Consider the following 13,536-nt stretch of genomic DNA (forward strand, 5'->3'; position numbering starts at 1 on the left):
ACACACACACACACACACACACACACACACACACACACAATGGAATACTACTCAGCCAGCAAAAAAATGAAATCTTGCCATTTGCAACAACATGGATGGAACTAGAAGGTATTATACTAAGTGAAATAAGTCAATCAGAGAAAGACAATTACCATATGATCTCACTCATATGTGGAATTTAAGAAACAAAACAGAGGAATCATAGGGAAAGAGAGGAAAAAATAAAACAAGATGAAATCAGAGACAGAGACAAACCATAAGAGACTCTGAATCATAGGAAACAAACGGAGGGTTCCTGGAGAGGTGGTGAGGGGTGGGGAGATGGGGTAACTGGGTGATGGACATTAAGGAGGGCACGTGATGTAATGAGCACCAGGTATTATATAAGACTGATGAATCATTGACCTCTACCTCTGAAACCAATAATGCATTATATGTTAATTAACTGAATTTAAATTAAAAAATAAAATAAAATGAAAATAAATTAATTTTAAAAATAAAAAATTAAAATAATTTGAAATTGAAAAGGGAAACACATGAATAAAATGAACATTTAGAAAGAGCATAAACAAACAAAATAACATGTAAGTACAATAAAATGAAGGCAGAATACTAGTGGCAAGATGTGTTGATGGGGTACTGAAGGGTTTAGGGAGAAATTAAAGTTAGCATATAGATCAAATGAGAGAGGAGACTTTCAGGGACCAGTAACTTTAATGGGCCATCCACTGAAGGGTATGATGATCTTAACACCTCCTCGGAGCTTAAAGATCAAAAAGGGATGAGCTATGCTAGTCCTCCAGTCTTCTAAGAAACAGAGACAAAGATGGAATTACATGTGAGGATTTCATTAGGAGAAACACTTGTGACTAGAACTAGAGAGGGGACAGCAAGAAGGTGAGTGAGTCTTCAGGCCGTGATTAAATCTGACCCCGAGGGAAGGAGACATGAGAGGAAGTTTCTGAAGGAAGCTCCATAGACTCATGGGCACTCTAAGAAAGCTTCAGCAAGGCCAGGCCATGTCTTCCCGGAAAAAGCCTGCCTCAGTCTTGGCTGTGAGCAGTCTGAGGGAATGTGCTCTCATGCAAATATAAGAATAGATTTCTGAATGTGACAGCTGGGTATTATGCCACCTGGCAAAGGGGAAAAATCCTTTCTTTCTTTCTTTCTTTCTTTCTTTCTTTCTTTCTTTCTTTCTTTCTTTCTTTTTCTTTCTTTCTTTCTTTCTTTCTTTCTTTCTTTCTTTCTTTCTTTCTTTCTTTCTTTCATCTATCGAGAGAGAGAGAGAGAGAAACTATCTTTTTTAAGCCATCTTGATTCTTATCATCTTCTTCTCTAAATTAGGGGAGAAACTGGCAAATTTCTGATTACAAATCATGCAGACAAGACAGTCTTACTTGGGAAACAGGTTTGAAATAATTCCCCAAATATGGGATCATTCAACACAAATGCTAAGAACTATTTCCATAAGCAATCTTAAAATATGCAAAGTTCCAGGGAAGGACAGAGAAAGATGTAAAAGAGGGTACAGAAAGCTCCAGACCTTCTTCCAGAACACCTTAGTTGCATTCACAAAAATCTCATTATAAATACCCCAAAAGGCATCATGCACATGAATCTCATCTCTTTGCTCCCCATGTTCAGGCAAAGAGCAGCCCTCGCAGACCCACATTTCCCAGCACAGAACAAAAGTCAAGACCTTTTGCTTATATGGTAAGAAAGGATCACGGTTTGCTGTGTCAATCCCAGGGGATCACCACAAGCTTTAATGCACAGTTTATGGTGACAATATCATGTTTGCAGCCTGAAATTCAGTGCTCTCCACTGGCCCCATCAGGGCCGTCAGTCACCAGTTTTGTGGATTTGGTTTTTGTGTGTGTGTGTGTGTGTGTGTGTGTGTGTGTGTGTTTGCCATGAGAAACAGCATAATTAGTAACACAGTGAAGGGAAGCAAAGCTGAGACTGACTTGCTGCTGCTGCTGACTTAAATCGGCTTCCAAGTTTCACTGTCCAGACACGCCTTATTTCTTGGTGTGTTTTGATCAGTGTTTAAAGGTAGCTGGCAGTGAATATCACCGAGCCCCTCGACCAGTCAGTCCATTGGTAATAATTATCCACACTGTGTACGTTCTCATGCAGTGATCCAGCTACAAGAGGCAGTAGTTACCATGGAATAATAATTATGGTGACTTTAACTGTGGAGTATTTATTGAATTTTCATACAACCTCATTGAATGCTGGCAATAAACACTCTGCAGGTATTATTGTCATGATTATAAAAGTATATACAGACAAACAATGATTGTGACACTAAGTAGTTTGACTAATTAAAATTAGTAGAGCTGGAATTTCAGGTCAAGACTTTGGAGTCCAGAGTCCGTAATATTAATCACTGCAGTATACTGTACCTTTTCTAATAAAACCCTTTATTTAAAAGATCACAAAACTGGTTTAGAAAGTTTGAAATAGAGGCAAGCCCAGAAACATGGTATCTTACCCCTACTACTATGAGTCCATTCTGTTAAAGCAATACATACTACAAAAACAAAAATAAAAAAGTAAAATACCTATGTCTTAATAGAAAGAGAATATGATTTCTCATCCATGAGACTCCTCTTACAGGATAACAAGGTTCTGTAAAGAGACTACAGACTTCCTCTGAGAAAACTGACTGACACTATGGATTTTCATTTGGGAAATTAATATACCAATTAAACCTCATTATTTTCACTTATTAAGCTTGGATACTAGCATACCATTGTGATTCTCCAAATATCTGCATTATATTTGTCCACAGGAAGAAACAGAATATTCAAGTTTTTGAACTGTAGCAATCTGTGGGGTCACTACTAACTGCCAAAAGAATTCTACTGTCCAATTTAAGGTTTTACACACCATTTGGGGCATTTATTTCACCTGAATGGAAGTATGGGCTTCCATATTAAATTAAAATAATCAGCTTGAAAGTGAGAGCTTCACTATAACTTATATCTGAAATGTTTTAACAGATGGGTATTTGATTCATAGAGAAATTAAAGTCAGTCACTTGTGTATATAGGGAAATAAACGGTAAAACACACACTGGCATACAGACCCCACTTCTTTGCCTGCTGAATGAATGATTTCATTTTGACGATTAATCATTTCTAGTCTTGAAAACAATATTTTTTAAGATTTCATATCCTATTAATAGATACTATTTAATCCAATAAAAATCCCCGAATGCCATGTTTGTATGAGACAGTATGTAAAACACTGGAAGACACAAATAGTGAGTGATTTAGATCCTCGTCTTGCAATTCTAACAGTGATATAAACACGTATAACAAATAACCCAAAAGAAAATACAAATTATACAGATGTTCATGTAAGTGAGAAGTAATATATTTTTTATATGGAGTACAGGGAATTATTAACAGATGACAGTTTATTTAGATAACTCTTAAAGGATGATGAGAATGTGAGAGCGTACAAGATGCCCCTAAATTAAACTTTTAGAGTGTCTTTGCTATTAAAACACTACTAAATTGTTCACTCCTGATTTTCCAAATACTAGAAAATGCTTTTGTGGCAGAGGAATGTCATCCTATATTTAATCTACCAAAACCGCACGCGTGCACGCACACACACACACACACACACACACACCCCCCTTGGAGTTATATGTGGTCTCTTCTAACTTAGGTATCCCACATCACCCATTTTATCCCAGAAAAGATTAAAAAAATTCTGAGTAAAAAATAATTATGTTTATAACACCATATTATGATCACATAGTTATTTCAAACTCATAAAATAATGAGTAACTGGAATTTAACTTTTATATGTATCTAAGCTAATAACTCTACCTTATGAATGTCTCTTATAAACTTTTGGCACATTAAGAATGGACCTAGAACATTAAGACATCTGTAAATATAACAAAGACATCTGTAAATATAACAAAGCTTTCAAAAATGTCCTGAATCTACTTTTGTCCTAAGATATCCTGAAAGAAAAAAATGCAAACAGCAAAACAACTTGATACTGAACATTGATAATTAATTATTATCTTTGTCTAGGTATAAAGCAGACCCCAAGCCAAACCTTACAAACTACTTAGGTCAGGCAATTTCCTCATTTTACTGGAGTGTGAGAATCTCCAAGAATTGTTCTTATGCTTCTGCATGTCCTTGATGTAGCCTAACGAAGAAGTCATAATTACTCCCAAAGCTTATATTAAACTTAATTGCCCAGGATTATTTAGTTATTTGGAATATAGCTGATTTTGACCTTCAAACCATGCTGTCTGGAAGAAATAATACAAAGTGCATTCAGCACGTAAAAATTATACATCTTTCACTTGATGCTGGTAATTTCTCTTTATATAGACCTCAACAGAGAATTATTTTAAAAACATTTGCTCATTATCTCTAGAGTCAAGATTCTTCTTCTCAACACTAAAAGCATTTTTAACTAGAAGAAATCTAATAATTTCAAAAGCACCGCTGAGTCCTATCAATTATTAATTTATTTTTAAAACAATATATGAAATACATCTTTAATGTGTGTGCATTAATAGGGTTACATCTCATGCACTTACTTGACTTTACGTCATCTTCTCTATCTTAACAGTTAATTAAAATTTGAAGTATAAGGGCTACTAAAGGTAGTTCTTACAACCCAAGCCAGTTCCTTTGTGACTGAAGTTCTAATTTTTCTAGAAATTCAATTTACTGAGTAATTGCTAATTACAAAAATATTAATAATGCATATATCATTTTGTAGTTGCAGGTCAAATATAACAAAATTTGTTTTAGTCTATACAGTTTGAGAGGCTAGTAAACTGATCTTGACACTGTTTTCCACTGATCATGAATACAGACCTTGATTTAAGATTCATATCAAAGTCTATCTCCAGAAGGTTATTACTCATGCATCCCTGTTGACATACAAGATGTAACTTGTCTATGCTGGATATCTCTCCCTTCATGGACATGCTAATTAGCACGTGTCTCGTTAGAGACAGCAGGATCATTCATGAGCATGCTCTGTTTATTTTACGTTTCGGGCCACTACGGTCTTGTACATCTGTGTTCTCTGCCAAGACCTTGGTAAGGATGCCTACATGGACGTGGAGAGACGGTCTCAAGATTCGTTAAAAACAAAACCAAAAAAGACAGCAAAGGAAACTCACGCATCCTAACGTAAGAAAAACATGGCATGAGACATACGAAATGCAGTTAGCAGCCCTACTCTGGAATCCCTTAAGCGAAAAGTTTTCCAGTGATCTTTGAGAAAGATTAAACGTGGATTTAAAATATGAGTGTAAAGCATGTATTTAAAACAATAGATTCCATTAAATTCATCTCATTGTCATTCATTAGTTTTTAGAAATCTATATTATTACGGAAAAGTATAGTTTTGTGTTTTTTTTTAAAGATTTTTATTTTTATTTATTTATGTGGCAGAGAGACAGCCAGCGAAAGAGGGAACACAGCAGGGGAGTGGGAGAGGAAGAAGCAGGCTCCCAGCAGAGGAGCCCGATGTGGGACTTGATCCCAGAACGCCGAGATCATGCCCTGAACCGAAGGCAGACGCTTGACGACTGCACCACCCACGTGCCCCCAAGTATAGTTTTTTTCTAAAGGACAATTTAGAAGTTTTTTTTTTTTTTTTTCCTCATTTTATTTTGACAAGTTGAGCATATATTTGTTATGTGAAAGCAAGCTGGGGCAAAAACACACACAAAACCACCTCAGATGGCAAGTATAGTACAAGTTTTCATGGAAATGGAAGGCCTGGCCAAAGCACCACTTATACACGTCAGTGTGCTAATACTACTTCTTGCCATCACTGCAGCTTTTTACATCTCTAATGGAAATTGCATAAATTGACAAATTATTAACTCGTGCAAGCTTTAGTAGAGAATGAAATCTCGGCCGGCTTAGCATATTCCATGACATTAGTAAGCAATTCTGAAGTAGATTAGAGAGACTTTGTCTGGATAGGTGCATATATCTTATTCTAATATTTTTCAGCACCATTTTCCAAATTAAATTGAATATCAAAGTGGCCATGTTTTTACTGAATGGAATAGGGAATGGCTCTTTTGCATTAAGATTGTGAGAGAAAACATTTCTATTTAAAAAGCATTAGAGATGCAACATGCTGCGTTTTCAAGTTGCATTCTATCAATTTATTTGACTTGGAATACAGCGATATATAAATGTTAGTAGTCACTAAGCACATGGCAAACAGGTGCAGCGTGCTTTGCCAGTGGAGAGCTGACATTTTTATGAGATCTCTCAGCTGGAGTGGCAAAGGAGCATGGGAGAGTAAAGGAGAAACACCTGTCACCCACTCATTTTATTTTCAATTGTAGTATCTTGAAGGGAAAGAAATTACATAAAAATGAAATATCTGCCATGATTGAAATAGAGGCATTATATCCAGGCCGTCTGAATCTATTATCTTTACATTGAGAGAATTTTAAATACATAATAATATTTCTTATTACAATATATTTAGATAAATGTGTTTCATGAGCTAAAATGCATTATATATCATGCATGATAAACTACAACCTAAAAACATGGTGCTTTTTTTCACTTTTTCTTTGGTTGATGGGAATGCTGTTAACAAGTCTCATTCTCTTTCTCAGTACATCTTTTGACGAATGTTAGGCTTGGTTAACTTGGTTAAGAGAAGGATGTTAGATTCCAGGAAAAAAAACAAAAACAAACAAACTAAAAAAACCATTAAGGACTACATGGGGCCTGGGTTGATAATCTTGTTTCAAATGAGCATCTGAAGTGGTGGCTCAATCATGTGCACCAAGAAAACACACTAATAAAGAAAGAATCTCTTATGAAGAGACTTCAAAGGACAATTGGTCACAAAAGGGACTACTACTACAAAAGGGACAGACTACTAAGTTGAATGGAGAATTCACGAGTTTTCTGGAAGGGCAGATACACTAGGATTTAAGACTGTGATGAAATTATATCATGAGAAGGAAAAATCATTCTTAAAAAATAGATTTGGGGAACATGTATGAAAAGGCATAAACTAGTTATTTATTTTGAGTAGGAAAGTGGAGAAACACTCTCTGATAAAACTAAGGAAAAATGCTTGTCAGTAATGCTTATAAAAAGATTGGAAATCATAGAATGGAGGGGAGTAGGGGCCAGAATGCTATCTCTTCTCAATAGCGACCCTTTTCTCTGATTTTACCACCTACACTGCAGGACAAAGCCAAGATCATGAAGGACGGACTGAACCTGTAACCTTAATTACGAAGGTAATGAACACGGACTTTGTTCTTTTATTTGGAGCCTAATATGGGACAAGTGGTTTTCAGAAAATAATGTCTGAGAACAACAGGCATACAACTTTGACATGACAATAACTCTACCAAATTATAAATAATCTCTCATCTTCAGATGTAGACGAAATTATTTAATACCCAGAATGGGAGATTTCTTAGATTCCAGTCTCCCATTTCCTCTACAGAGTGATTACACTTGAAACGAAAGAGGACTTCCTTGATCCACACCGGAGTTCTGTTCTTAAGTCAAAAAAGGAACCTCAGCAAAGGTAAAGCAGCAAAAAGAAAGAGGAACCATGGGGAAATAGGAGAGAACAACTTAGGAAAAGGAACTTCCGGAGTGTCATAGAGATGATTTTGGTGGAGTGGATATGAAGGAGGAAGGCAGCTAACCAGAGGGGTGATTATTTCCTTTCCGCCAACAAGCCCAGTGTCCTCAGCTGAGCTGTGATGAGACAATCTCCAGAGCGACTATGTGCCTATCTTGATTTAAAAAAATGGAAAGCCCTTTCCCCACACTTCATTGTCACAAGCAAGGGGGAAACACCTCCATCAGGGAAGAGGTGTAGGTTAAGTGGATGAAAAAATGTTAACTGATCGCCCTGACTTTTACATTGTCAAACGTGAATTAGATGTTCATATTTTGAAATAAATGAAGGAGTTTAGTAAGCCACTAGTCTGGAAGTAATAAGATGCAAGCATAAAAGCCAATTCAAATATTTATTGGAAAACTATGAAAAGCCAGGATATGGGTACATAGCAGTAAAGCAATGAGACATGGGCCTGCGCAGATGATGCATTGCCAGGGGAGATGTGCTATTCACGATAGTGATGGGGATAATAACATGGAAAAGCGAGAGAAGAGGGAAAAGAAGGGAAGGAAAGGGAAGTACAAATTATAAAGCTATCGGATTGTAGGCCTTCTACTAGATGTTTCACAAGTTGAACATCTGTTCCCTTAATAAATTCATTGTTATGGTCTTACTCAACCAAGAATAGATGTTACTCTGAAAGATGGATAAACTAAAAAAAAATCATTAGTGTAAAAGTGAATTTATTAATTCATGGTAAAAGGGCAACATATTGCCTCACATTCTTCTCTTTGCAGGGAGAGATTAGAACATGCATCTTTAACTTAGCGGTCTGCCTTCAAATGTCTCTACTACTAATGCAGTGTGTAAGAATCCCACAGCAGAACTTATAACTTACAGTGGAGTCTGATGACTTCCATGCGTGCTGCCCTAGCCTTTATCCTATTATTGACCCACATTTCACTTTTCCATGTTACAAAACCCACTCTTCACTATTATTATGTTTGTTTTAAAAAATAAATTACCTCTTAAAGGAATTTAAATGAGTATCTATTTACCTATACATTTATTACCTTCATAGGAGGAGATTTAGGATTGCATATGGAAGGAAGGTTGTCAAACATCTGGCTTTATAATATTCTGGATTTTCTGCATGGGACCAAGGTAAGGACAAGGACCACAGAAGGAGATGAAGTCAGAAAAGAGGGCCAGAGACATGCAATTTGAGAAGGAATTGCATGTTGGCACCGACCTTGAAGATGGAGAAGAAAGGACACAAGCCAAGGAAAGTGGGAAGCTTCTAGAAGCTGGAAAAGCAAAAAACAAATTCTCCACTACAACCTCCAGAAAGAAATGCAGATCTTCTGCCAACTTCATATAGTTCATTACAACCCACGGTGGCCTCCTAACATGTTGAACTGTAAGATAATACATCTGAATTGTTTTCAGCCATTAATTCTGTGGCACTGTGCTGCAGCTGCCCCAGAAAACTAACACACCCTCTGTCTTTACAGCAGGAGACCCTCTCAAGGCTGTCAGCTAGGGCAACTCGAGGGTTTGTCTTCTTCGTTTTCTGCTTCTCAGGGATAACCGTCCTTTGTTGCCTGATGTTCAGTGTGATGGAGATGGTTATTGCATTTCTTTTAGACTTTTTTTTCTATTGCTTTAGGTTGTTTCAGGAAGAACAGTAAATTCAGTCTCTAATACTCCATCTTGGCCAGAAGTATAATTCAACAATATATTTCTTAATGATAAAAAAATATTAGTAAACTCAAATGTTTTCTTTATAGTAGAGCAATTAATTTTTAAGAGATTGATCAAATTAGTCAACCTCATTTTATTTTAATTACTCTTCTTAAATGATGTTGGCTACAATAGTCTGGATAATTTTAGGTGAATAACTTACTTAGAAGAAACATTTGTTCCCTAAGTATTGCTTAGTCATTACTTCTTGCATGAAGATGGGGAAGATATGCTGTGTATTCCAATGCCAGTGGATGTCAATGAGGGGGTAGGGAAAAGGGATGGCTGTCTCCCAGGACAGCTGCAATGAAGCAATCACCTAAATTAATTTGCTGGGAGCCATAACCTGGCCTTATTTCAGAGAGCAGAAGAACTTGATAGCATCTGCACTTTTGCCTCTCTCTTAAGGAGAGAGTCACATTAGCCAAGACTCTGAGATTGATGTCTAAATTGAAAATGCCTTTCAATCTGTTACAAAGATAAATAGACTTAACAAGAAACCAGTCATAGTATTTTTCCAGCTCATTCTCTCCATTAAAACTACCTATGTAGACAAATTATCAGAATTCTCTTTAGTAATTTTAAACCCAGAATGGGAAAATGTTGGCAGGGGAGGGGTAAGTACACAATTCAAATTTTTACAGGCATCCAGATAAAATATCCAAGTATATTTGACTCCAAGGAAGATAAATTTATCTCAGCAACCAGAAATATCCAATATCTCTAAAGACTTCCTCCCTGAGTGCTGCCAAGTTTGCGCTATGAATTTTATTTTTCCTATGATTTTTTGCAGAAAAAATACCTATTTTCATTTTTTTACTACATAAGGTAGTGTTTTCAATTAAATTTCAGCTAAATTCTCTGAGTTTACAACATATTATGTCCCTTTAAGCAGGTTTTGAATAGTGTGTGTATGTGCGAGAGATCTTATTTTCCTGTTTTAGGAATCAGATATACTGGCTGTTTAGGTATTCCAAGGGGTGGTGGTAGAGGCTGGGGTAATGGGGAAAGACAAATCTCATTTTCTTGATTTTTGTCATTCTATATGAATTTAAGATTCTAGGAATGGTGTCCCAGGGAAGAAGGGGTATATAGCGCCATAGCCAAGGTTTGTTTGGTGACTTTGATTTCTGGTCGTCCGTCCTCCATCAAAGGTGATACTGTCCCTAGAGTCTGTCTCTTGCCTTTGTCCTCTTACTGCACTCAACAATGGTGCATGGCACTGCACCTCAAGCCCTGTCTTTCTCTGAAGGGCCTGTGCAGTGTGGAGAGGCAGCTAGGAGGGAGGGGCACACAGCGGCCTCTGCATTAGAGGCTATCCACACCCCACTCCAGTAGTCACTGGGACTGCTGCCTTGGCAGAACAGAGATAGGCATGCACGCTGTGTTTTTCCATTCTCTTTCGTGATAGACAAAGTTCCATCCAGGTCAGTGCAGAGGAGAGGAAAGAAAAACACAAGTCAGGCAAACTCACGCCTCACAACCATCTCGTCCCTGGGCCACCGATCTCTGTTCAAACTGCCATGACGTCCTTCCCACACCAGCTCACCTCCTCTCTGTCTCCCCAGAGCTCCCCTACATTTGCCGCCCCAGTTCCATGCCACTTCCCCTACTGCTGTGTCTGAGAGGGATACACCAGGTGCACATACTTGGCCAACTCCTCGGGGAGCGGAAGCCCCGCTTCCAGCCCTTGAACCCAACACCTCCCCACCCCTGCCATCCCCCAGGCAGTCAATTAGCTGTCACCTCTTACCTCCAGCAACAAAATTACCCCTTTGTCATCCCCACTCCCCAGTTCATTCTCCATACTTGAGACAGAGTGATTGCTTGAAAAAATAAAATGTGATCATACTGTCCACCCATTTGAAAGAAAATGTAATTGTAACACTTTCAACCCGCCCACCTCTTCAGCCAAAATAACATTTGCTCCATTTCCCATCACACTCTCTTCCTCCACAAAGACTGGCCTTCATTTCTTTAACTATTTGGTTCTCCATCATGAATCAGGGACCTGATGAATGCTTTCTCTCTCCAGAACCAGTTTTTCTTGAATTTCACTTTATTTAAATCACATCAGACCCACATGGATTCAGGAGCCTCTCTTGTATGTTTTTATAATCCTTATAGAGGATTTTACAGTTTTAAATTTTACATGTCCTTATGGGATTTTAACACAGAATATCCATCACCCCCCTTCACTTTCACCCATAAGCAGGCAATGTGTTTGTTTTCACTCATCATTTTATGCTTGGTAGTTAGCACATTATCTGCACACAGTAAACATTCTGATTTTATTTTTAAATGATGAAATACTTGGTAAAATTAAACTGTGTGTGTCCTCGAATTACTTTAAATGATTCAGTGATAGTGTTTCCTTTACATGTGTTCTGAAATGCGGGATTTGGGGTATGCATTTCATTGGGCTGATATTGCAATTGTCCTTTTACTACATAGTCCATATTTGCTCTTTCAGACAGAGCTTTAAAGGCATCCTTCATTTTTCCAAGGAGAATAGAATTAAAATTTGATTTCACATGGAAAATTGTACTACTTTCTACTTGTAGGAGACACTGTTCCCTTACTGAGATATAAATATTTCCGAACAATGATGCCAATTTGATAATATGAAAATTTTATTATAAAAATATTTACCATTTCCATCAATCAAGTGTTACGATAAGAGATCTGGCTGATATCATGACAATCTGTTGGCGTTGGAGGCATGAAGAGTAACCTATTTTGGTCTATTGTAGCAGAAACAGAAGCCATCTCAGGGGCTTACTAAACTGCTCATATTTACAGATAAAAATGTCCACATATACTTCACACAGCATTCCTATTAATATTGTGTCTCTTGTGCTTTTTACTTAAGTCCTTACTATTCGTCTGACTGCAGGTGGGGCCACATCTGCTCCGCAGGAGCCTTTCTGGAGCGTCTCAGCCCCAGGCTGTCTCTCCCTGTGATGGGGGCAGGCCATGTCACCAGGGCTAGCCACCTCATGCCCAACACATGCTTCCTCATGTTTCTTTCCTTTTATGGACATGCTCTATCTCACAAACGACATTATAAAGCACTTTAGCTTAGAGACCAACACTTATTTTCCTTTGTTGGATATGTATACTCCAGTTGGGAACCTAGTAGACAGCACAGCATAAAGAAACAAGGATACACTTTTTGCATCTGACCCACCTGGACTTTACCAACACTGCCCACTTGGGTTACATAAGCGTGGAAAAATTATTTTAACACCCTGACAAGTTTCCTCATCTAAATGCATCATCACATAAGAACAGAAGATAAAATATGTAAGCCATTGCCATGTAGTTAATGCTCAATAAATGATATTGCCTTCTTTTTATAACTGAAAACATAATACAGAAGTGAAAAGTTCTAAAAAGTAGATTTTGCCCAAATAGCAAGACCATAACATTTTTAGGCCCTGTGCGGTAAGTTACGTTATAAAACTTATCTCACAGAAATCAATAGCTGCGAATAAGTTGGATTAGGTTATATTGTATGTTCTAGGGTAGCACATACATAATATTTTGAAAAAAACAGTATGCTGCAAAGATAGATTTTTTTTCTTAAATATATTTGTGCAATTACTTTTTTTTTAAAGAGCATTTAATTGTCTGCAAAGAAAAGAAATAAGCCTTAGCCTTTTGGATTTTCAGTGTAACCTTTTCTGCTTGAAAATCTCTTGAAAGACATAGCCTCTTCTGCAGCAGGTGTGGTTTTAATGATGCTTTGATGCCATATGTCAAATCTCATCACATGCTGTGAGGACTGACATTTCTCTTGAAAGCCCCTAGCAATAGCAATGCAAGTTGTTGGTGGGCATCTCACATAATACAAACAACTCCTGAAGCCAGCACATTTCTTTTTAGTGCTCTCCAAGACTGCATTGAGGCAGTACCAGTTCTCCCATACTGCCTTTGAGGAAGACGGCTTATATATTCACAGAACGTGAGTGGGGCACTTTTCCTTAGCAACTAAAATCTGATAAGTGCTTTAAAACTTGGTCATTGTGTTCATTCATTTTTTGACTGCTCCTTCTACATATATTTTTCTATAAATTATCCTGTGTGGGTGTATAAAATAATAAAACATATACAACTTAAGCCAAAATTGAGAAGTTACAATTTCCTAATCGGACCTTGTTTCTGATATCA

This window comes from Ursus maritimus, unplaced genomic scaffold, assembly GCF_017311325.1.
Source record: "Ursus maritimus isolate PB19 unplaced genomic scaffold, ASM1731132v1 scaffold_18, whole genome shotgun sequence".
Taxonomy (NCBI): Eukaryota; Metazoa; Chordata; class Mammalia; order Carnivora; family Ursidae; genus Ursus; species Ursus maritimus.